The sequence below is a fragment of the Erinaceus europaeus genome, chromosome 5 (genome assembly GCF_950295315.1).
Source record: "Erinaceus europaeus chromosome 5, mEriEur2.1, whole genome shotgun sequence".
Classification (NCBI taxonomy): domain Eukaryota; kingdom Metazoa; phylum Chordata; class Mammalia; order Eulipotyphla; family Erinaceidae; genus Erinaceus; species Erinaceus europaeus.
Window position 1 is genome coordinate 94,016,197 of NC_080166.1, and position 13,626 is coordinate 94,029,822.

Here is a 13,626-nt window from a genome sequence, read left to right on the forward strand (position 1 = left end):
TTTCTAACAAAGTCCCAAAACCTAGATATACACCAGTTTCTGTGAGAGAGAGCATATGTTCACACGTATCTGTAAACTACTGTAAAATATATACCTGAAAGCAGAAGTACACTAGAGTTTGCAGTGAGTACCCCCCTAACACTTCCTCTCCACTATTCCAAGCTTTGGGTCCATGATTGCTCAACAATTTGTTTGGCTTCGTATGTTAACTCTCTTTTCAGTCACCAGGTTCCAGATGTCATCAGGATGCCGGCCAGGCTTCCCTAGACTAAAGACCCCACCAATATGTCCTGGAACTCTACTTCCCCAGAGACCCAACCTACTAGGGAAAGAGAGAGGCAGACTGGGAGTATGGACTGACCAGTCAATGCCCATATTCAGCGGGGAAGCAATTACAGAAGCCAGACCTTCTACCTTCTGCAACCCACAATGACCCTGAGTCCATGCTCCCAGAGGGACAGAGAATGGGAAAGCTATCAGGGGAGGGGGTGGGATATGGAGATTGAGTGGTGGGAATTGTGTGGAGTTGTACCCCTCCTACCCTATGGTTTTGTTAAAAAAATAAAAATAAATAAAAATAAAAGAAATTCTAGGAGTTGTTCCTTCTCTGTTGTTGAAAGGTGAGTAACCACCATAGTCATCTTCTGTTTTTACTTTCAGTGGTTGCTCAAGAGCAAATGCTTTTTTGCTTAGTGACTGAAACTCAAGCTCCTTCTCTTGAATCCTAGTAGAAAAAGTAATATTGTCCTTTTGTAACTCTTGAAACATCACTTTGCCCTTCTTACACTGCTCTAGTAGGTTTTTTGTTTTCTCTTCTTAGTTCGTAAAATGCACATTTCTAAATTGGAGAGTCTTCCCTGTAGGTTTGCTTCTACCTTTCTTAAAATTTTGTTTTCATTCATTCTTCGTGTGAGATTTCCATTTAAAGAAAATAATTCATCACTTTTGAGCTTGAACATGACTTCCTTTTGGTGAACTGAGTTTTGCAAACTATGTCCTGTCTCTTTCCTTTGTCTCCTTTCTTCTTCAGTTTGTTGATGTTCTCTTGTGGTGCTTGAGCTCCTAGCAATGGCATCATTGCTATTGGTTGGTTAGGTGAAGAGCTTGAATGGTGATATCTTTTCTTAACCCTTCCTGAACTTGAGTTGACTTAAATTAGATATATATCCTGGTCAAGATTTGCTGTTTCCTCTCTTACATTTTCTTTACCTGCTGTTGTGCTTTGCCAAGTTGCTCTAGAATGTCTTCAAATTGCCACTGGATACTGCTTCCAAGTTTATTTCTAATGGTTGCTGTTTGTAAGATTGTAGGTACAGACTGAGACTTTTGTCTCACAGCATCAATTTCCATGCTCCTCCCTTGCATGTTCTGTGATAAATTCTGCACAGCTGGATTAGGCAGGCCATGGCTACTTCTCTCAACCCTCGTAGACAATTGCTTATTTAGGTCTTGCAGCTTCGTGAGGTCTACATCCTGCTCACTTAGAAGTTGTTTCAGGTGCTTCTTATCTTCTAAACTAGATGATAAAACAGTTTTAGTTTTTATGATAGTTTCTCTATCAATCTATATCCATTTTTCTCAATTTTCTTTTTGAGTTCTTCTAGTTCAAGGTACTTGAAAGAACTTCAAGTTCTTTCTATTTCAAGGTACATTGGCTCTCATTAAATAATCATGTTTTTGCTGTAATTTAGAGGTTGTCGGATTACATGATTTTGACAGTTGTGCAATAGTTTCCTCTTGGGTGCTGGCTTCTTCAGCCCTTTTCTTCCTGACTTCACACAATTCTGCTTCCAGTTGTGCTGTTTTTCTTTCCATTGCCTCCATTTGATGCTTTTTCTCTTGGGAATTCAGATTGTGCAGTGCAATTGATTCTTCCAACTGATGGAGAAGGGCTTCACAGGATAAAATGTCATTTTCTTTATCCATTTTAAAATCAGAAGCAGTTTTCTTTAAATCCTCACTGACCTGTAGCATTTCTGAAAGGCTTTGATGCATGTTTTGGTCACAACCTCCTTCTGAGTGACGTTCATTTTCTCCTTTTCTAGATCCTAAGATCTCTTTTTGACATCCATGAGATCTCTGCTCAGTTTATTGATGACACTTTTGCTCTCTTTCTGTTCTTTTCTTAGCTGGAATACAGTCAACAACAAATGCTTTGCTGTTTTTCCATTTTTCTTACCCGATTTTTGTAATTTTCTTCTTAAGATTTCCTTAAGTGATACCCACTCAACAGAAGTTGAGAAAGAAGAACAGAAAGGGAAACTAAAAGCAGGATCTGATTAAATCGAGAGCAGGGCACCAATGTAAAAACACTGTGGTGAAGGGGAGGGTGGCCATTGGGCTTCCTGGCACGGTGGAGGGTAGGGGGGTAGGGGTGGGTGGTGGGGATGGGACACAGTCTTTTGGTGGTGGGAGTGGTGTTTATGTATATTTTTATTAAAAGAAAAAATTAAATAAAATAAATAAAATTAAAAGATTTCCTTTTAACTGATGGTTTCCTTTAACTCTTTTTCCTTTGCCTTCACATGAACTCTTAAGCCAATGTCTTTGGCATTCAGATCTAAGTCTTTTGCAATTGAGCTTCTCAGCAGTTCATTTTCACAGCTTAATTTTAGGAAAGATGCCTCAAGTTGATCATTTTATTGATTCAATGATGATGTTTTGTTTCTCTAAAGCTTGGATATGCGTCTTCAATGCTAAATTTTCTTGAGCAAGGTTGGCATTAATTTCAGCTGAAGATAATTTTTCACTTAGGACTTGAATTGTATCTTCCATCTCTTGGATTCTTTCTGTAGATTTTTCTTTTTCAGCTTGCAGTTCATGCATAGTTTCTTTCAGCTTGTGGATTTGATTTGAGTGATGAGATACAACAATTTGGGAATCATGTTCTTGTAATAGACTCTCCCATTGGGCAAGCCGCCCTTCCTAGTCTTTCGATCACTTAGATATTGAGAAGCGACTTCTTCCAGATTCTGCTGATACTTATTCTTCAAAACTGATAGTTCCCGGTGATATTCATCAGTTCTCTTGCTCTGTCTCTTTTTCAATTTCTTATTTAATTTTATTTTTTAGCTGCATACTACATCTTTCTGTGCTCTTGCCTCCCTGTACAGTATATATCCCTGTGACCTATTTCACATTGTAGTCTGGAGACTTGAGTGGTCGGCCTGGCTAACTATTATTTAGATGAACTTGCACATAAGTCAGTGAAGTCAGTGTCCATGTTGTGGACATCTGAGCCTTAGTGAGTGCTGTTACAGCCAAGTGAGGCAGTTGTGGTCACAGGTGCTCTGCTTAATCCTGCACACCTGGGCTGCCCTGCTGGCTGCAGCAGCGAGGTCTCATCCAGTAGAAGAATTTGTCTGGTTTTTAGGTGCTGCCTTCTGGAGGTAGCAGGTGATCTATGTGAACCCCTACTGGCTTACACAACTCTTCTGGACTCTTACTGAGTGCCTCAGGGCTCTCACTATCTGTCTAGAAGGTTGCAGGCCCAGCTTCAATATGTGTCAGAGCAAAAGATGGTTCACCCAACACATTTTCCAGGTCCTCTGACACAGTCCTCTCTCAAATTGGAAAACTGGCCTCTGATACTCACCAGGCCTTCCCTGCTATGGCTGAGAATGGTCAAAGCTGGAGAACAGGTTTCCTAGAAGTGACATCAAGGATTCATAAGCGAACAGTTGAGCTCAGAGAGAAGTGTCCATGACAAGTGGACTATCCTGCCAAGTGTCCTAGACCCTCTAGCCATAGGATTCCAGATCAACACATCGGAGTGCTGACCTCACAGGAGGGGTTGCCTAGCAATGGGGCTGGAGGACTGCATGTGGCAGGGCGGGGGGCTGCACTTGGGGCCTCTTTGGGGACATACCATGAGAAGCTGGGAATGGCGGGCAGCTCTTAGGGTGGGTAGGGCGCATTCTCTGCAGCGGGGCTCCCACCCGCTGTGTGGTTCTGTCTGAAAACGCTTGTGCAGGCTCTGAGTTCTGGGGGATGGATGGGTGGGCATGAGATGACATTTGGCAGAACACAGAGCAAAGGTTATCTGGAATTTATAGCCACATTATATACTGCATAGACTTCATTGGCCATAAATATTGATTCAGGTATCTTCTCAAATAGAAGGTGAAAATGCAATGGTCAGGTTCTTTTACCAATACTTCTTAATACCCTTCCACTGTTTTTGGCTAATAGTTGGAGTTTATTTATACACACTGAAATTCATTTAATACTCACAAAAGCCTCCTGAGGCAAATGTTACCACCTGATCTTACACTTGAGAACATTCACAGCTAAGAGCTGCAGCTGAGTTCCACACAAGGCTACCTGACTACTCAGAAGCAGAGATAGTTTACTGCCCCAACTTTTTGGATCTTTTTTCCTAAAAAGTCATCTTTACTCCTCACTACCTTTCCATCAAGCAGGGCAAAGGTCACAGAGAACATGCATGAATATATAAAAAGTTACTTTTTAAAAAAAATAAAATACTCTTTGTAACGTGGCCTTTAAAAATAAATACAAAAAGGTAAAAAAAAAAAAAAGAATAAAGTAGTAACTCTAAAACAACTAAATGCTCAATATTTTTCTTTCTGCTTCTACTCACTTCATATATTTTTTATATTTACAACTGGAGAAAAATACAGTAATTGTGAAATAGAATTTTTGATAAATTGTAAATAAGCATTGTTTTTATTTGTCTTGACTAACGTGAGACTAGGGAGGAGGAAGAGAGAGAGAGGCCAGGCGACACTGGCATATTAGGTGCTGGGGGTCAGAATCAGAACCTCAAGGTTCTGAGCTGAAACTTTATGCACTGCACTCCTGCCTGGAATGACAGTAACAATTCATAGTCTATTCATTCAGTACACCATAAAATTAGAAACTATTTACTGAATCTTCTGTAGAGTTCACATCTTAAAATCCACTATATAGGGGAGCCTGGCGGTAGCATAGCTGGTTAAGCGCACGTGGGCAAAGCTCAAGGACCCGTGCAAGGACTTGCGTAAGGATCCCAGTTCGAGCCCCCGGCTCCCCACCCTTAGGGGAGTCGCTTCGCAGACAGTGAAGTAGTTCTGCAGGTGTCTGTCTTTCTTTCCCCCTCTCTGTCTTCCCGTCCTCTCTCCGTTTCTCTTTGTCCTATCCATCAATGGCAACATCAATAAGAACAATAATAACTACAACAATAATATAAGGGCAACAAACGGGAAAATCAAAAAATAAATATTAAAAAATTTAAAAAAAAAATTTAATCCACTATATACAAAACCTGTGCTCTCAATATTACACAAATCTTTTAGAAACAACCTGGATGTGGTGTTTTTCTGCCACCTTGTGAACACACTGCAGAATGCATCTGAATCGAGAAATCCATAAATCAATTTGCTCTGTATATTCATGTATATTTAGATATATACGTAGGGTCATTTAAAAAAAATAACAGATCAGGGGCCAGGCAGTGACATACTTGGTTAAGTGCACATATCAGAGTGTGTGAGGATGCAGGTTCAAGCCCCTGGTCCCCACCTACAGGGGGAAAGTTTCAGGAATGGTGAAACAGGTCTGCAAGTGTCTTCCCATTTCTCTTACTTCATCCAATAATAATAATAAATAACAATAATAATAGAGAAAAATTATTTAATAAAAATAGAGAAGTTGTAAAGTTGGATCTGTGGTGGAGAACAGTTCTTGAATAAGATCCCAGGATAAGACTCCAGCTACCACATGAGAGCACTTATACAAGGGCAAATTCACTAGGGGCTAGGTGGTGGCAAAGCTGGTTGAGCACACATGTTACAATGAGCAAGGACATTGTGCACACATGTTACAATGTGCAAGTTCGAGACCCTGGTCCCCATCTGCAGGTGGAAATCTTTATAAGTGGTGAAACAGGGCTGCAACTGTCTCTTCTTTCTTTCTCTCTCCCCCTTCTCTCTCAATTTCTGACTGTTTCTAGCCAATAAATATCACCAATTTTAAAAAGGGGGGAAATTCACTAGAGATGCAGTCATGCTGTGACATCTCTCCTTTCTGCTTCCTCCCTCTTTCTACATGCATCTCACTCTATCCTCCTTTCACCCTCTGATTTATACCCTCTAATTTATTTAAAGAGCAAAGGGAATATATCAGAAACTGGAAACCTGAAGATGTTTAAAATGAGTGATACATTGATGGCAACACATAAGTGAAAATAATGTCTGATGCCAATTCAACACATAAGGAGAAAACTGCTTTCTGAATACTTTGTGCAACTCACATTAAAACCTACAGTGTATCACATAGTCTCCTAAGCTGAATATGGGCCCCAGATCACATCAAATCCATGGGGTTTACAGTCAACAATATTTATACACCGTTCCCATATTTGGAAGCTACTCTCTTCCCTGATCCAGCTTTCTGGTCCTTCTGCCAGTCATGACATCACCTCAGACAATAATTAGGATCCACCTGCATAATAGATTGCAGGCTCAGGCAAAACAAACAAACAAAAAAACACTAGTATAGCCACAGACCCTTTGGAATATAACTAAAATATGCCTACTAGCTATCTACAAAATGGAGGACCCCTCAACTCTTCATCTGCACTATTCCTGCCTTTAGGTCCATGATTGTTCAACAAGTTGTTTGGCTTTGTATATTAAATCTATTTTCAACCACCAGGTTCCAGATGCTAGCATAATGCCAACCAGACTTCCCTGGAGAGACAACCCCACTAATGTGTCCTAGAGCTCTGCTTCCCCAGAGCCCTTCCCCACTAGGGAAACAGAGAGACAGGTTGGGAGTATGAATTGACCTGTCAACATCCATGTTCAGCGGGACTAGCAATTACAGAAGCCAGACCTTCCACCTCCGGCATTCCAAAATGACCTTAGGTCCATACTCCCAGAAGGTTAAAGAATAGGAAAGCTATCAAGGGAGGGGATGGGATACAGAGTTCTGGTGGTGGGAATTGTGTAAAGTTGTACCCCTCTTATCCTATGGTTTTGTCAGTGTTTCCTTTTTATAAATAATAAAATAAAATCCACTGTGTACAAAACCTGGACTCACAGTGTTCAATATATTCCACAAAATGCTTAGAAACAACCGAGACTAGAAGTTTCTGCTGCCACCTTATGGACATGTAGATTAATACAGCAGAGAGCAATATTTTCAGGAGAAAGACAACTTTTCTGCCCTTTTATTGGATAACTTCAAGTCAGTTTCAAAGACTACATGTGAAACTCATAGACTACAACTGATGAGGAGTTAGTAACCCAGGATGGTATTTTCTGGGCTCACCCCTTTATTCTTTTACAAACTTATCTTCTCCTGCCTAGTACAAGATAAGAAGCCTGCCATAAAGTTCTCTGCCTCAAAGACAATTTACAAGCCCTCAAGGTAATTCATTTTTGTAGGCTATATAATGGTACTAGCACCTCCAAACCCACTGACATCCTGCCCAGCATAAACCACATGGATGACCTCAGAGCACACAGCTTCTCCTGTCACCCCACAAACACAAGTTGCTGCTGAAGCCTCCTCCCACTCTGTGCCTCATGGAAATCTACTGTAACTGTAACTACCTAGGGGACTTGGCTTCTTTAACCACTGACATGCCTGCTTGCTTCCCTGCCTGCCTTTTCCTCTTTCTCTCTCCCTCTCCTCTTGTTATGGGAAATAGATGAACACAGAGTGCACACCCTCCTGATTCATCCTATATAGATATTTTAATCAATGTGCCGGGTATTTCCTCTGTGATATAGGGACATAGTCTAAGACTGCATATCCTTTGTGTTTGCTCTTCTGGCAATTAAAACTGTGGCTGTAGTTGCTACACCTCCTTCCCTCCGAATTCCTAAGCTAATGGGTCCCAGACAACCAAGCTAAGGGGAAAGATGACTAATTCAGCTGTCTCAGGACTGATAAATACCAGAGAGTAGTTCTCCCCTTTCTTTACCCATGCCCACACCACAGATAAGAAAGGTGTACAGCAATTACCTGAAAGATTGCCTTTGTTTGTTTCTGCCTAGTTTGTAATAGTGAAACAAACCTGCTCCCTCCACCCCTTTTGGGGAGGAGGACCTCAAAACTGTGTGCTTTTCAGAGGGGCAGGGAGAAGTTCATGGAGTGATCTGTAGTCTCCTACACACTGGTGTAATAAACTCCTCTGACCCCTACTAATGGGGTCCTCAGTATGGCAGTGAAAAATGAGGCCAAAGCCTAAGGCTCTATATGGATCTAGCTACTCAGGGTTACACAATGAAATCTCCATTAAAAACCCTAAGAGTGGGCATCAAAGAACTTCCTAGTTTTTTTTTTATTTAAGAAAGGATTAATTAACAAAACCATAGGGTAGGAGGGGTACAACTCCACACAATTCCCACCACCCAATCTCCATATCCCACCCCCTCCCCTGATAGCTTTCCCATTCTCTATCCCTCTGGGAGCATGGACTCAGGGTCATTGTGGGTTGCAGAAGGTAGAAGGTCTGGCTTCTGTAATTGCTTCCCCACTGAATATGGGCATTGACTGGTTGGTCCATACTCCCAGTCTGCCTCTCTCTTTCCCTAGTAGGTTGGGTCTCTGGGGAAGCAGAGCTCCAGGACATATTGGTGGGGTCTTCAGTCTAGGGAAGCCTGGCTGGCATCCTGATGACATCTGGAACCTGGTGACTGAAAAGAGAGTTAACATAGGAAGCCAAACAAATTATTGAGCAATCATGGACCCAAAACTTGGAATAGTGGAGAGGAAGTGTTAGGGGGGTACTCACTGCAAACTCTAGTGTACTTCTACTTCCTACTTTATGAAGACATTCAGGTGTTGCCTGGGTGGCAGGAAGAAGAGGTCATGCAAGAGTCACACTCTTCTCTTCTTACATCATGTCCTAATACATAGCCATCCTTTCTTCTCAGCTGTTCTGAGTTACACAATAAACCAGTAATAGTAAGCAAAGTACTTCTCTGAGTTCTGTAAGTTATTCTAATGTACTCCTGAATCTAAGGGGGAACTCTTGGGAAGTCCTGACATTTAGCTAGACAGAAGTTCAGGTAGCTTGAGTTTATAGTCATGTCTGAAGTGAGGGTGGTTCTGTAAGGTGGAGTCCTTACACCATCCTGGGCCAAGCTAACTGTAGTTAGTGTTATAAATAAATAAATTCCATTGAATTATAGAAGACTCAATTGATTTCAGATGGAGAATTTTTAGGTGTTGAGATGATACATCTGGTGACAGAAAAAAAGCACACTCTCTTACTCTAAAGTAACAGAGTCTATTGGCATAGACAGCAAATTAAATACCAAGGAAATAATATGCTCTTAAAACCTTAATATAGTTTTTGTTTTGCCTCCAGGGTTATCACTGCTCGGTGCCATCACTACAAATTCACTGTTCCCAGAGACCAGTTTTTCTTTTTCCTTTTTTTTTTTAAATAACAGATACCATGCACAACATACATCTTTATTCTGTTTTTTGTTTGTTTTACCAGAGCACTGCTCAGTTCTGGCTTATGGTGGTGTAGGAGATTGAACCTGGAACTTTGGAACCTCAGATATGAGAGTCTCTTTGCATAACAACTATGCTATCTACCCTACCCCACTTTTTCCTATTTTTTTTGGGGGGGTAGGTCAGAGAAAAATTGAGAGGGGAGGGAAAGACAGAGGGAGAGAGGATAATGAAAGACATCTGCATACCTGCTTTCCTACTTGTATAGCATCCCCCCAGCAGGTGGAGTGGGGGCAAGGGGCTTGAACCTGGATCCTAGTGTTTGTCCTTGTGCTTAGTACCAAGTGGACCACCACCCAACCTCCCTTAATATAGCTTTCCAGTGAGTAAAGAATTATAACAGGAATTCCACCTCACGTCAGATCCATATTGATATTATGCTTAGATTTTTATTTGTCAAGAACAGACCCTATATTCAAAGCAAGATATATTTTTTTAAAAGTCCACCTTCTCTAAAAATGTCCTAAGACACTTTTACATGATATATTTGTTAACTCAGAATCTACAGTGTCTAGGGAGGAGCCCTTCTATAGACACAGTCAGTAATAATATGTCTCAGGAGATGTCAGTGGTGCAACACTTAAAATGTTATACTTATAAAATTGAGTGACACTTTTTAAAAATACTTATTCCCTTTTGTTGCCTTTGTTATTTTATTGTTGTAGTTATTACTGTCGTTCATAGATAGAACAGAGAGAAATGGAAATAGGAGATGAAGACGGGGGGGGGAGACAAAGATAGACACCTGTAGACCTACTTGACAACTTGTGAAGCGACTCGACTCCCCTGCAGGTGGGGAGCCAGGGCACCAACCAGGATCCTTAATTTGGTCCTTGCACTTTGTGCCACATGTGCTTAACCCGCTGCTCTGTCTCCATACTCCCTAGTGACACGTTTTTTGATGTTGCTATCCCCACACTATTTGTAGAAGGAAGAGTCTTTGCATTCTCTAGACAATATTTCCTTCTTAATAGCAAAATGACAAGATGTGAACAGCAAAACAGAAAATGAATTACTTATTGCTTTAGGAAACATAACTGTATTACAATGATGCCATTAGGATGGATCCTAGTGGGTAGCCTGTTCTTCACCCATGAGTAGACTGTTGGGTAATCTGCTTATTATGTTCTTTGCAAACAAGGCTTCTTCTCATTACCTGAATTTCTCCCAGTTCCCATCAACTCTTTCTGAGATCACTGACCCACACTTACACAGGCCACTGAATCTGAATAAATGCTTACTCTCTACTTATGGTGGTTAACTTGATATTCATCATTAATTGATTCTATAAGGCACAGTCAGGTGACAAAACAAGTGATGAAAACAAAATTTATTTTATTTTATTTTTTTTACTGGTGGTATCGGAAAAGCATTAGTACAAATAAAGAGCTTTAGCCTCAAAATTTTAAGTATTTTCAGGAATAATGATTACATCAGACATAGTCTTAGCAAATATATTGAGAGCTGAGTAGTTTGAGTAGTAGGACTCAGTTACAAAGTCTGAAAGATCTTTAACCTCATGATGCAGCTGTGACAGTTATATTTTATGTGTCCACTTGGACAGTTTTTTCTTTGGTTGATTTTTCCCATAGAAGTAACTAAATTGAAATAATCCAATTCTGAACCCAGAATTTTCACATTTCACTTGGATTTTTTTTCCTCTAAAGCCTTAAAGCTAGACAGACTTTTTTTTTTCAAAGTTAAAATAAGATATTTTTTTCTTTTAGATAGTGCAGAGAGAAATTGAGAGGGGAAGGGAAGATAGAGAGGAAGAGAAAGATAGACACCTGCAGACCTGCTTTATCACTTGTGAAGTGACACCCCTCACCCCGCAGGTGGGGAGCCAGAGGCTCAAACCAGGATCCTTGCGCTGGTCCTTTTACAGGTCCTTGCACTTCGTACTATGTGCTCTTAGCCTGGTGCACCACCACCTGGCCATAGAAAAATAAGATTTAACTTGGCTTTACCTTTGCTGGAAGGAGGTGATGGCCTAGTGAGATGGTGACAAGGTACACGAGGAAGAGGAAGGAGGACCCGCTCCAAGGCGAAGGTCAGCTCTATGGCCTTGGAGGAGGGCCAGTCTGTGGGTCGTGAGTACTGAGCAGCACCTGGGGCATCAATTCTGCACACTGGGTGCCCCCGCCTGGTGGTCCAGCTCCATCATCCTCAGGCGAGTAGCCTGTCTCCTCTTAGTAGCACACCGCCTCTGTCCTGTCCTGGGGGAGCTGCGCTGAGCCGATTCCATGAGTTGGTCCTCCAGGCTTTCTCCTGTAGGGGTGGGGGTGGTCCTTGTGCACAACCAGCCTGCTTGGGGCACACATTGCTGCCAGGGTCGATGTCAGCAGACAAGTTCCAGTCCTTTCCCCTGTGATACAGAAGCTGCAGGAAACGCTGGACAAAAGTTATGGAAATACCACATGGGGTGTTTTCTGGCGATACCAGACGGGAGTTGTTTGCCAGTCATACTGGACTCGAGCAAAGTCTGCCAGGCTATCAGAGCCTCTGCCTCACCACTTGTGCATGGACTCTGGCAAAAGGCATAGCTGGGAAGCAAGCACCGAACACACCTTCCAACTCTCCAGGGCTGAACTTTGTACACCTGGAGAGCGGTGATCAAAGCCTGGAGCCACGAGTAGCTACATAAATACCCACCACAACTCCTCCTATCTTGTGGGCAGGTGGTGCAAGTCTCCTAATCCCCACCAGCTGTGTCTCAGGGTGGGTGGGGAGCAGGCCCCTTAGAGGAGACTGTTGCCTTCCGGATGTAGACTAGAGAGCAGTCAACCTGTACAGCTTAGAATATCTTGGTGCTTTTGTTCAGCTCTGCCTAGCACTCTAGGTACTGCCTCCCACCAGCGCCCCCTCATGGCCACCAGGGACCCAGATTCCTAGAGAAAACCACTTAGCGCCAGGTCTGGTGGCCCAGTGCCATATTCTGTGCAGCAGCTAGACTTAAATTGGGGATTCCCCATCCAAGAGCCGTGCTGAAACATTAGAAATTCGTAAGGCAGAGAGAGAGAGAGAGAGAGAGAGAGAGAGAGAGAGAGAGAGAGAGAGAGAGAGAGAGAGAGAGACAGGCAGACATAGGCAGAGAGAGACGAGAGAGAACTCATCAGATCCCAGTTCTAGCCCCCGGTTCCCCTCCTACAGGGGAGTCGCTTCACAAACAGTGAAGCAGGTCTGCAGGTGTCTTTCTCTCCTTCTCTGTCTTCCCCTCCTCTCTCCATTTCTCTCTCTGTCCTATCTAACGAACACACCAATAACAACAACAACAATAAAAAAACAAGGGCTACAAAAGGGAAAATAAATAAATATAAAAAACTGCAACACACTGCATAGATGTGTGGATGTGGTCAATATGGTGATCAAATCTGGAGTTTCCCTCTGAGATACCTGTCAGCTTGTTTGTTTTGCAGGACAATAATTATGCTAATGATCCTCACCTGGTGTAAATCTGCAGCAATGCTCATAAAACATTTTGGTGGTTTCAGTCTTTAACTCACACTTTGCAGGAATCTTTGCTTATCTCAGGAGTTTACTGTGAGGAAATGAATATTTCCAGCTTTTTTTTTTTTTAATTTACTAGTTGTACGACCTGCACAACATTTAAATGAGTTCTAGTTTTCTAACTTGTAAAATGGCTGTAAAAATTATTATTTTTAAACTTACTTATTTACAAATGGGGAGGGTGCTTAGAAAGCTACTCTGGCACATGTGATGCCGAAGATCTAACTCAGAACCTTATGCCTTGGAGCTCAATACCATAGTCACTGTACCACCTCCAAGGATGGCATAACATTCATTATTATCCCCCATAGTTAAGAATTAAATGAGATCACACACAAACCTTAGCATAGTAGTAAACTTCTTTTCCCCTTCCCCCCACCCCAGAGTCCTTTACTTTGGTGCAATACACTAAACCCAGTCCAAGTTCTACTTTATGTTTTCTTATTTTTCAACTTTGTCTATTTATTTATTATTGGTGATTTAATAGTGATCGACAAGATTGTGGGATAAGAGGGGTACAATTCATCCAGTTCCCACCACCATAACTTCATATCCCATCCCCTCCAATGGAAGTTTCCCTATTCTTTATCCCTCTGGGAGTATGAAACAAAGATCTTTATGGCGGAGCAGAAGGTAAGAGATCTG